This window comes from Hylaeus anthracinus, unplaced genomic scaffold, assembly GCF_026225885.1.
Source record: "Hylaeus anthracinus isolate JK02 unplaced genomic scaffold, UHH_iyHylAnth1.0_haploid 3, whole genome shotgun sequence".
Classification (NCBI taxonomy): Eukaryota; Metazoa; Arthropoda; class Insecta; order Hymenoptera; family Colletidae; genus Hylaeus; species Hylaeus anthracinus.
In genome coordinates this window covers 9,666,965-9,679,710 of record NW_026535284.1, presented here as the reverse complement: position 1 = coordinate 9,679,710, position 12,746 = coordinate 9,666,965, and positions in this window count along the sequence as shown.

Here is a 12,746-nt window from a genome sequence, read left to right as displayed (position 1 = left end):
TCTAGGGACTTGTTCGATGCCTGTACAAGTGTAGTGGGACTTGAATTGGGTTGTTTGAATTAGCCTTTGATGGAGACATATCTGATTGTCTAGGTTTGCAAGTTCTACTATGTTAATCAAGTGAATTGAGTCATATTTATCTTCGTGTTCTGGATTACGATTCTATCATAGTTCAGTACTCACAAAAGTATTCAATTGATCTTGGTTGAAAACTGTTTATTACTGAAGTACTCGGTTCATTTATTTCTCCATTTTGTTAAGTTTAGCGTGATTTAGTTTAACGTACCATTCTCCAATGAAGTAAAACTATAAAAGTTTGATCACTTACTCGTGGAATGTTCCGTGTATCGTAGTTGATCCCATCGCTAGTGAACACTCTAAAACCTTCAGTACATACCGCATATATCGGGAATACAGCGAGAGTAGTCGTATCCATTGTCCCGCGGATACAATAGAGCCATTTCGAAGCCAATCAAGCCTTTCTGAAAAACAATTAGCGCTTTCGCGACTATGCAGACCCGGGGTCAGCCGATTAATTTCATTTGTCCTACCCGTTGCGACGAGTTGATTTTTTTTACTAAAACGTTTAGTCCCATAAATCCGTTTCAATAACTAATAAACCATCGGATGAATTTCCCATATGTTTGGCTTTACCTGTTATATATTTGCTTCTCGTCATATTTTCGACACCCAACGTCTTTCTACCTATTATGGTTCCTGAAATTTTCATCGCCGTCAAAAGGTGGTATGATCGAACCATACTGTCTCCAGTCCTGTTCCATTAGGGGATCGTTTAGCGCACTATAGACGTTGTTAAAAATTCAACCACCCTTTAACGGTTCAACCTACATATACATCCGATGTCAGTCGGTTCATTACCCGTTTCGAAAGTTTCCTGCGTCGCGTGTCCCTGGTTTATACGCGAAAGTTCAGCGACTGGGCGCGACCACCGATTTCGGGAACTATTTAATTAAGCTCGCAAAGGGTTTTGCAGGGAATAAACTGGCTCGCTGGTGTAAATAACATTTAATGTCTGTATATTTTGCACTTTCGACTCAATTACAATTAATTGATTCTTAGTCGGTCGCTCGTTATGTTTTTTTTTTTTTTTTTTTATATATTCTGAATCGGATCAGCCGCTTGCCATCGAGCAGCAAAAACAACTAACGAGAATTGGAACAGCCGATACGTCGATTGGTCGAAACCATGGAGTCATACCAGAGTTCCAAATGTAACATAAATATTTCCCTTACTTTTAGTTTGTATATTTTCATCTCTATCGATTAATTTTTAATATTTTATACTAAGTCGAGAAACAATTTTTTGTGTTTTTTGTTTTCTTTTTATTTTGTTGCCTCGATGGCAAGTGGTTTCCAGCGCTTTCTCTCTCTCTTTCTCTCCCTCTAATTTTGCTCGCCTCTATTCTCAGGGGTTCTTCAACGAGATCGTACATCAACAATTAACACGCGTTTGTTCGACCTTCGTCGTTTGCGTTCGAGATACGTGTAGTCGAACACTGTTCAACATTTCCCGCTCAGTTCGATACCTGCGATCTTGACAACTCGCAAGCGACGAACGAGGAATCGACAGTATATAATAATGCCAATAATAATGAGCGTAGGCATAAACGGCTTAACGTGTTACAACAATTTCACAAGGGACCGCTTTTCGGGTCCTTTCTTGCTCTTCTGTACAATAGGAATTATGTATATATATAGAGAGAGAAGACGGAAGATAAAGCTTTATGACTCGTAGTAGAAGAACGGTGCAGAAAGATCGATACTTTCGCATAATGGGATGCCGTTTCCTTCTCGGTTCCTCGCTGTATCCGCGCTACTAGTTATGCACCTTAGGATGGTCCTTAGTTACAGACGGTAGAAATTTTTTTTCTCCATTTTTTTTTATTTTCAAAGAAACACGCCAGACATGATTCCAGTACGAAACGTAATAAAAGTTTCCAAAATTCGCGTTGTATAGCATCAAAAATCTTAGAAAATTACAAAAAAAAGTACTGGTTAAATCAAAAGGGTTTATTTCATGAAATTTTGATATGTTATTAATTGGTACGGTATCTAATCTATTAAAAAATGAACGACCCCATTGAGTTTGTTGTTAAAAATTAAAATATCAAACATAGTATGTTTCTACGGATATTCTTGATCAATTGCGGGGCATCTTCTATGTACATATCTAGAAATTAGACGAAGACCACTTTTCGGTACTTATATAATACAAATCACACGAATAATTCTGGTTATGCATTCGTTATTTGTAAAAATTTTATAAAATTCTTCATATAAATCTTAAAGAGAATTAAATTCTATGTAAAAAGTTTAAGTAAACTTTGTCTCTATTTTTCTCTAATAAAGAGAAAACTAAGTGAAACTTTACATTCGTATTCCTTCTGACGAATTCTTTTTCTAACATTTTCTAGTAATATTTAAATTGGAATCACTCTGAACAATTTTTATTTCAAATAAATAAGGACCACCCTAACGCGCAGACACGTCACACGCATACATATCCTTAAACAATATTCACACAAGTATAAAAGTGTCTTCATACAAGAGAAACAATCCTCGAGTTTTACGAACAATTTATTGCGATACAAAAATTATCACGCTAGATAACAATTATAATTAGACGACAACTCATGATAAAATCCTTACCTACCAATATCTCGTCTTTGAAAATCAAGATAAATTTAGCGAACGTAACTATGTTTCCAAAGGATCCGTTAGACCGCTGGTTCTCAACCGATGATGTGCAGTGTTTTCTCAATGAAAAATATAATCGTGCACGTTATTTCAACCACAGCACTCGGTTTTCCATTCCGTGTTGCTATGAGTAACTTCTGTGTCCTAAAATCTGATTTATCTTTACACTAAGTAGCTAATTAACTGTTAACGCTTATAAGGCAAACCTTTCTCTGTTGAACGCGTCAAGTACCGCGTTATTCGTACACGAATGTCATCAACGTCCCCTATATGTTAAGTAAACAGTCGAATAAGAAACGGTACTCGACGGGTGTCAACAGCGGTTACTTGGTACGCTAGGAGAAGATTGAGAACCGCTGTGCTAGACAAAGCCTTATCAAAGAGTCCATGTATTAGAGACGAAATAAAAACAAGCGACTCGTCTCTCCTTCTTCATCAAGCATCGCCACTTACCCAAAGGGAGGTGTATCGTCTGCGACGCGATAACACCCTAAGTTTTCGACTCTCTTTAGACTAAATTAGCTAAACAGCTTCACTTGATGCACGATCCTGCGAACGCTTTATTTTTTTTTCCAATTAAAACTTAATCGGATTTCGTTGTATAGCGCAAATGTGGATAATGGAAGTTCGCGCGCGATGATATCGAGAGGTGGGAGGAAGAGTTTAGGGCGGATAGGGGTCGAGGGAGACTGGCGTTAACCCTTTGCGCTCGAGGACGCTCTCGATAGGGTGCATTAGAAACTCTGAATGACTTTTTGGAGGGATAGTGTAGCTTTCTATTACTGACAAAATTTACAAAATCGGTTCAGAAGTTTAAACAGACACTTCAATTTTATTTATATAGAAGATGACTCGTCTCGTCGCGCTACGCGTCAGCCACGTCGATCAAAGAAAAACAAAAGAAACATTTATAATATAATTGGACAGCGTCTATAGTGGACAGAGGCGCTAATAGTCGTCTCTGGAGAGCAAAGGGTTAAAAACCGCAAGGGAAGGAGTCGCGAAGGATCAGAGTCCAGTTTTGTACGGATTCGATAACGATCCGAAGTAACGCTACCTTGGTGAATTGATCGCTTGGTTTAACTGGAATTGGGGGGAGGCGGGGGGGGGGGGGCGGCGGGGAGTAAGGTCGTAAAAGGACGATGAAGATAGAGCGGATAGAATAACGAGAGTCCGCGAGGTGTTGATCGAGAGCGCGGTCAGCGTTTCCCTCTTTTCCTGCGGTTTTCGCTACTTAATCTTGTAAACACTTTTTTTTCTCGTTTTTTGTTTTTACGGTTACATCGAACTCGTCGATTTATCATTGGCTAGGTATTAAGTTCTATCGAAATTCCTTACTGACTAACGGGACCTGGACGTCCACCGTGGATCTTAGCAATCGATCGAACAGCGAGAATATTCGAGGCCTCTGAACGACCTGCGAGGAAACGGTCAACGAAACGACGAACTTCTCCGTATCGTCGACGAGAAACCGAGAAAACACACGGACGATGACTATTTTGCCAATTTCGTATTTTAGTGTACCGTCGACTGGCTAAACATTGTGGATTAAACTGACAGTTTTTTGGGGGATGTGTTGCGGTACCGATCTACAGGAGGATAGAGTCCATTTAGAATCGAAGAGTAGTATTCTTTGATTGTCGGTGCACCACTCGGGTGTACTCTTACTCGAGCCACGACTACCTGAGGTTTGAAATAGGTCTCGATAAGAGGGTAAGCAGAGACAAGATCTTCAACGAATGTAAAAACGAGAGTTTATTAGGAATACTGTCCTTCAGTCTATTTCATTTTTGATATCGAACATCGTTACATTGAATATTATACGTTAATAAGAAGCAGCGTCGTTCTAAGTAAGGTTTTCAACAGTTTCATTTCGATACAGGCAAGGTTCAAGGTGTTGAAAGCAATTTTCCCAGCTCGTACCTGTTCTTGAATCATTTTCAAAATCGAATAGTCGCTACGAATGGTTTTATTCTCCTCGCCTTCGCGTCGACGATACGGTATATCATAAAATCAGCGATCTCCATTTTCTATGTACAACAGGGCTATTTATATTATAGTCTACACTACTCTCATCGTAATCACCGGACAGATGCTCCTGATGGCAAGGTGGAAGAGGCTTCGCAACCGCAGGGTTTCGTACGAAAAGTCCCTAAATCTCTCTGCTCGTTTAGGTAGAGAAAATACCGTCTACTTTACGCGTGGAAATTCTCGTCGCGTCGCAGCCAGAGACACGAAGTAAGCTACTCGGGTAGTTCGTGGACGAAATTCAACAACGTCGGTTCCGAAGCTGGTGCATCCTTAGTTTGAGCGGATGTCGATAGTTTGAAACGATAAAAATAGCACCTGGGGACGTTCCCGCGTGAAACCCTTCGATGCTCTCTTCGCAATAACGTACCTATCGTTAATGTTAGGCAATAACGCAACAATACATATATACACGCGTGTATATCTATCTACGAGCAGTTACTCCTCAGGGTCGACTCCATGGGCCCCCACTTTAATCGCAACAGGGTTGAATGCTCCGCAATCTCGAAATTCACTGTATCTTCGAACGTGTGTAAGCAAAGCATTCTATAAAATCTTTCGCTTAAAATTAATATGATACAACGATTGGAATGAGCATTTCTTTTGCAACGGACCTAACCGATCGCGTAGCCGACCCTGATCTTGTGTATGTTTCGCTTCACGGTACAAAACTCCGATGCGCATCGTCTCTTTCGCCACTGGCGCGACTGTAACCGCCCTTCTCACAAACGGTGACTATCATACTATACAAAGTTTCGCTATCTTACAATGTAACGTCGGTTCTCGAACTGTTTTTTTTTTATTTTTAGAAAACATACGGCAACCACCCCTGCGTCTTGTTTCGTAGAGGGACCGATAGTTTCCACTTTGAGCCTAATGATGGTTTGGGTACAGCTCTGACTCTGGTGTGAGTCATTTATTACAGGTAGGGAACTGCGCGTTAGACTCCGATCGACTCGGTCGAAGGTAAACCCTTTATCTACAGATTGACAATAAGAAACCGAATAGTAATTAAAGTGGCAATGAGCTGGTGCTCGAGTCGCTAAAAAAGGCGCTGAAACGCTCTTACTTTTTAAACCTCCTGCAGATTTACACAGCCGCTGTGACAGAGCGGAACGAGGAGTTGGTAGCTATCCTCGTTGATCTTCGACAACCCTACAGATGTTAACCCTACTATATTTGATCGCAGTAAAAAGAAGCGTTGTCCCCCACTCGACCAATTTCCTATCTGTAATCAACTTCTCTCCAGGTGTACAATTTTCAGCTGTCGCTGGAATGAACACGATTCGATCGCGATCTCCTCGTCGGCGTCGGGGTGATCGCTGCACGCGACATCACGCGTACCAATTCACGAGAACTCGGTGGACGCGATGTATCGATAATAATCGCGCTTCTTTAACGAACGTCTTTTTATTTCTTTTTTTCTGGCTACGAGTGTCCCGCAATTAAAGTCACGAGTAAAGACAAAGGTTAGAACGATAGATCGATAGATCGATAGAGTAGAGTATGTATAATGTAGGTATCAGAGATAGGAATACAATCATGTAGTTGACCGTGTATAGTTAGAGAAAGAGAGACAAAGTGTGTACGTAGCTTCGTGTATATATATGTGTGTGTGTGTATAATAGGATCTTTGGTAAAATCGAATAGAAACCTTGATACGTTAGTGTACATTGTATTTACAGTACGTGGCCAGCCCCATGGTCTATTATATATACATACGTATCTCGAAGAAGAACAACAGTTCTTTGCTGTTCAATATATTTCTTGTTTGTTGGCCAGGTTCGACAACCCTTGTCGGCTCGCGTTGTGCGCGAAGCATTGAAACGAAAATTGAAGGCTCCTTTCAAATAACGAGAAAAAATTCAAATGTTTTGGTTCAACAGTTCACGCACAGGTAGCTTTTAGTAACAACTTCGTACAAATGGATTCTCGACTCATCGTACGCATAATACTGGCTCTCAGGTTGTCACAATTTTTGTATCTCAGGTTGCGACCAAGTAATCCCCGTCACTGTTAACTATATCTCGCTCTCCTTTAAAATCTTTAAAAAGACAAGCGAGTCGGAGATATAACAGGGTTCAAGTATCGCCTACCTGGCCCTCGGGTTATCACAGCTTACTTCCAAGCTACTGACAGACTAGGAGACGACACTTGTTTCCATATTTCGCTTCTCCTTTTGGTCCTGATTGAAATTTCTCTCTAACGTTGGTCGTTTCGTGTATACAGTTGACTAATCGTAGACGAAACTAGTGTATACCGAAGAACTATCTCGAAAACTATAGAACAAACGATTCGATTAAAATTTGTCCTTTTGTAATTCTCTATCAGTCCTGAATTAGATGTAACTGAAGCCACTTAATCTCATTGCTTCGTATGTTTCTTTATGGTCCTGGCTGTGCGTATGACCGTCATTGTTTTTTTTTTATCCCGATAGCTTATTATCAGAACGATGCCGACAGCTTTCGCTCGGTAATGAAATTAGAATCGGAAAGGCTACCACGATTGTTTATACATTTTTGAATCTATTTAATCTTCGCTTGTGTAAAACGCTAATTAAGTATATCCGTACTTTCCGCCTCTACTCAAGTGAAAACACCGTAGACAACTAAGTCGATCAATTGACAGCGATTGGTATCAAGTAAAGACTGACTAATCCTTCTCTACGACGTTAGAAGGACGATAGATAAAATTGATCCTTGTTTGATTGTCGTTACGAAACAAGACTAAATTAGGGAGACGAGATTAAACGATGGATAATGTACAATTAGAGTTCGTTGTCATGGTAAGAACGAAACGATTCGTGTTTTCGAGTTTCGTTCTTGATAGGAAAAATGGCAAGTCAGGGGGCATTTGGTCGAGAAAGTTTGATAATAGACGAAACGAAGGTACACGTTTTCAATAGTCTCTTATCAAGGTTCGGTTTTCGTGAATCTACCGGGGTCGATTCGTTCTCGATAACAACCTAGCTCTAGCAAAAAATTTGAATTGTCAACTCTAAACTAAAATTCTCTTCTATTCGATTAATCATCTTCGCTTGGTACAAAATAGAAATCGTGTAAACGTGGAATTCAAGCAACTTGCGAGAAAACAACGTACGGTAGAGCCTTCCATTTCTAAACTGCTAGGGACACGCGAGTGTCCTTATCTGTGATTCTAATAATTTTTCGAGAGCATAACTACAATTATTTCCTCATCAGCGGGTAGAAATTTGTCAAAGCAATCTTTGCTGTACAAACGTCTGAAGCACTCAATGTCTCCTCGAACGAGCGTCTCGAGTGGAGCTGAAGAAGCGTCTCCTCTACGGTAAGAGCTTGCGCAGGTCACGAGCCGTGAGCTCTTAACGAATAAACGCCTGTATGTACTTGCAATCTAAGAAGACATCTGTTGCTAGCAGACACTCTGTTCGCATAACAAAACGTTCAGCCTTCGAACAATGTATATTCGAATACGGAAGGCTCTACAGTACTGTATTTTTCTTCTCCTCGCAAAGCATAACGAGTAGAAAATGGAAGAAAACCGAGAGATCGACACGGAACAGTCGTTAGTTTCGACCAACGCGGCGCACCAAACCGCGTTTATGTATTCAAGGCGATGGATTTTTTAGTTGCAGCATGTTTGAAAGAGTCGCGACCACACGATGGTCGTTATCGATTCGCGGCGTCGATAGGGGATCGGGGCTGGCCACGCGGAACGGTGCCCTTGGGTTCGAGCAAACAGAATGCCCGTTAAAGAGCGAAATTGCGTTGCTTTTCGCTCGTTGCTATTCAATTCTACGTACCTATGTTAACAGTGAGCGAATCGGCCGAGTCAATGGGATGCTCGAGCACCTGTGAATGCGTGGAATACTAATTTCGATTATTTCCTTTGGCAGAGAAAGAACTTTCTTCATTTGTCCACGGTTAGGGACGACTCGACTTCAGTCTTTACATATCAGGGGGAATTAAATGCAACTTGTCCAAGCTAGGGCGAGGTTCCAAGATGCTCCACACGCGTCACGCCTCACTGCGACGTTAATTAGTCTATAACTGTGGCTTGCCCGCGGTTTTCGAGCTGAAGGAGTCATTCTGCCTCGCTGAAGATGTCAGTTGCCCATCCTAGGTCGTAAGGAAAGCTTCGGTGCTTAACCCTACTCGACGTGTGTATACTCTGAAGCCTCGCTCTCGCTTAGAGTAACAATATGTACCTACATTCTGATACGAAAAGATAGCATATTTCTAGAATTATTTATTTTCCTTTTATCAAACCTTGTCAATTAAATTTATTCGTATTTAAAATTAATTTAGAATTTTGTTCTCAAGTTCACAGGGACTTTTTGAAAAATTCATCACTTTTATCAATGACAGAAAGTGCGCTATCTTTCTGCCCCCGAAGTGTATTTGAAATCTGAAACAACCGACCAACAATTTCGAACAGCAAAAATCGATTAGCATAGATTGGACAGCGACGCCTCGAGCGTCCCGTTTGATCCGCGTCGGTTTGCCTCTCACGAATGAAAATATTTATCCGTGGCTGTCACATGCGAGTCGGCATATTTCCTACGAGAGATAAAAAAAGAACTGAAAAAAAGTTCTTAGTCCTTAGTCGCTACGCACGAATGGAACAAAGTTTGTTCAACGACCGCCAAACAGAAACTCGTTTGTTTCGTTTTATACGCGGTTGACGATTCGCGACGGTGCTCGCGAGATAAATAAATAAATAAATAAAACACACGCGAGCGCGCACACACACGGGGAGGTAAAAGGAATCGAAGAAGAGACGGGCCGCTTGAAAAAACGACGCACCGCGCATGAAACGAGCGAATTGAAACGACCATTCGCGGCATAAACGCGCGCGGCAGTTGAATTCGTTTTGTTGCGGGTCCGCTTAGCGGGATTGAAAGGACTTGCGCGGGCGGCCGGATGAAGAGTAATTGGAATAAATGCACGAAGAAGAGAGATCGTCCGCTTCCATAAATTCTCGCCGATAACGCCGCCGGACGGTCCGATCGTCGAGGTACGCGTAGCACTTTTGATTTCGTTTGATTAATCGTTCGACTTTTCTTTTGTCGTTCCCATTTATAAAACAACCTTGGATAGTCCATGCTTGTCTTGTATCATTTTGTCGAGAACGCAACCGAACCGATGCGACGGATAATGTATTCTGCGGAAAATGAATGTTTCTTCGGTTCTTCGGTCCAGTTTCTTCGTTGAAGAGTTTTTTTGTTGCTTTGCAATTCGCAGCTCTCGCTTTACGAATGAATTCTGTCGCAAGAAATTTGTCAAACATTCTGCGAGCGTTAGGTATTACTCATCCTCTGTATGGAACATTCGTAAAGCAATGAAATAATCGTTCCTTCCCAAAAAGATATCGAAGATCCGAGTCAGGTAGCAGAACCGTGAGAAATAAATAATCGATGTCAACTTGCCCAGTCGTGTCGCGTCTTTTCGCATCGGTTCCCTAGCGATGGTCAGTTTGATTTCGCGGTGACGATCGGTTCGCCCAGCACTCGCGGGACGAGAACTGGTAACGTGGATCCCATTTACGGTTTATCACTTCAACGCTTTGCTATCGAGTGTCGTCTATATACGTCCTACTAGACGCAAATTTCTTTGAACGATCCTCTTATTAAAATATCTATATCGTATGTAATACATACACTATATACTTCTTTTCTCCCTTATGCATACCTATATGTATGTATATCGTCTCTATGATGTTTGGCTGGCATCGCGGCGACACGGCGTCTCTGCAACTTTCTCGTTGCTCTTACGCCGTTTCTTTCGCGCCGTATCAATCTCCCTCCCATCCCAGCCACACCCACGCCACCCAGTCGCCTCGGTTCTTTTCATAACGAAGCAAATAAAACGCGAAGCCTCGACTGCAACCGTTTTGCGTAATTGGCTGCGTTGGCGTCGTGGAGTGGGTTGAAAGGTAGCGCGATTCTTTAACCAATCTGTTGTATCGTTTGCAAGCAGGGGAAGAAGGTATTCGATGGGGCACTCGCTATCACTGTCTAAGGGACGCATGGTCACCATTTTTTGCAAGTTGATGGCTTGTGTGGCTCCAAGCTTGAGGAGAGATATAAGAGGAATTTCTATCATTGCGATCTTTAATTTTTTTGGTGAAATATTCAAGTATAGCGAGTATACACAGCTAACACCGAATAAGTATTCCGAATTAAAAGGACCTGATGCTGTCCTTTGAAATTTCTCTGTGCGTTGGTCTTCGAGCATCGGTTACAAGAGTTTTGGAGCAATTTTGAAATCGACGTGGTCAAAAGTCCAGCTATCAGAGTTTATATAAACGTATGTAGATCGCACATGAAAGCTCCAGCATTTATGGCAGGGCTCCTTTGAACCGATATATTGGGGTCAGAACGGAGTTCGATTCGGGCAAAGGGGAATAGCATTGTGGCACGTGTTGACGAGCATCTCGACCGGAAACCCGGATCGTTGCTCTCTGACTAACCCCCTGGAGGATTCGTCGCAAAAGCTCTGTCGCGTCGTTTCGCTTCGGTTCACGTGCGAGCAGTAGGTACTTTTTTTTTTCTCTTCTTCTCCACTGTCTGCAGACGATCTGGACATCGCTTGATTCGTTCCTTGTAAAATGTGTCTTAAGACCAAGACGCCAACTTTACGCCTGCACCAGAGCTGAGCACTGCGAGAAAATAGATCTAGCCAGCCAAGCTTTTAAAATTATGCAACGGTTGCTTTCACCTGCCAAAGTTTGACACAACGAGTCGAGGCGATTCGTACGCAAACTAAATCATAAAGTAAGGGTTTGGGGGGCCTCTTAATTACCTCCCAAACATAGCACCTGTTTCCCTCGTCCGGAAACGACCAGACAAACACGGCGGGGGTAGCTGGGTGATCTTGTGCGGCCAACGTTTCTGGCTCGACGCGAGACTTCCTCGACCAGCATTCGTATCGTGTTTCAGCGCGCGAATGTGCCAATATACGTGGCCTACACCGTAGTAGGTGTACACATCGTCCGTTCGATCCTCTTAAGTTAACTCGACGCGCCGAGAGCAACGACGCGCGACCTTCGGTCCAAAGGCAGTGAACACCAACAAAAAACTTTGACGTTTGAACGAAGGCCACCGCGTCGATTGCTGGACCGCGACATAGCGCCTAATTATGTTTCTCGGTCTACCTAATTATCCTTAACGAGTAACAGAACATGTTTCGTTGCTGTGGCAACGATACGATCGACAAACGTCGCGGAAGAGAAGGCTTATCGCAGCCCTTTCTTAATCACCTGCGACCTTTTGGGGATTAGATTTGGATCTTAACAGAAGTGATTTTTAGAGACTTTGCTGGCTCGAATAATGCGTGGTTTACTTTGACGCGTTGACTGCCAGATCGATTCACATGGAAATGTCTACAGGACTAAATTTTTTATTTATGTTTATATTCTCATACTTACCCTTTTTTAAAAAAAAAACCATCGACTACTCAGGCAACAAAAATCACCAAAAGTCGCCTCATCTTTGCCACTCTTGGCCTCTCTGAGGAGTTTAGTCGCCGGAAGGTCGCCAAGGACGGAAAGGGCTGCTGTTCTTTGTTCAAGGCATTAACACAAGTGGTTGAATTGGGCCTCGATTTTCGTGGCAACGATTGGAAGGGAACCTTCCTTAATCGTTAGAGCTTCCTACGTTTCCTCCCTTGGAGAGGGTAGTTTTTACTTCTCCCTTGCCTCGTTCTTCTCGCGCGTATCGTCTACTTTTTCACCTACCACTCCCTTCGAAGTTGCGACGCAAATCAGTTGGATCTGCGATCTCTTTTCCTACGATCACCTTTCTACGATCCTCCTGGGCTCTTAATTTTCGCAACGATAATATACGTTTATATAAAATTAGCGACATGGTTCTCTGGCGAAAAAGGAATTGCAGTACAATTCGCTATTAAAATACCGTGGAAACCTGCGTTTCTCAGGAAATTAAATAAATACGCTATTTGCATATATATATGGCTGTGTGTGTGTGTGTGTGTGTGTGTGTGTGTGTGTGTGTGTGTGTGT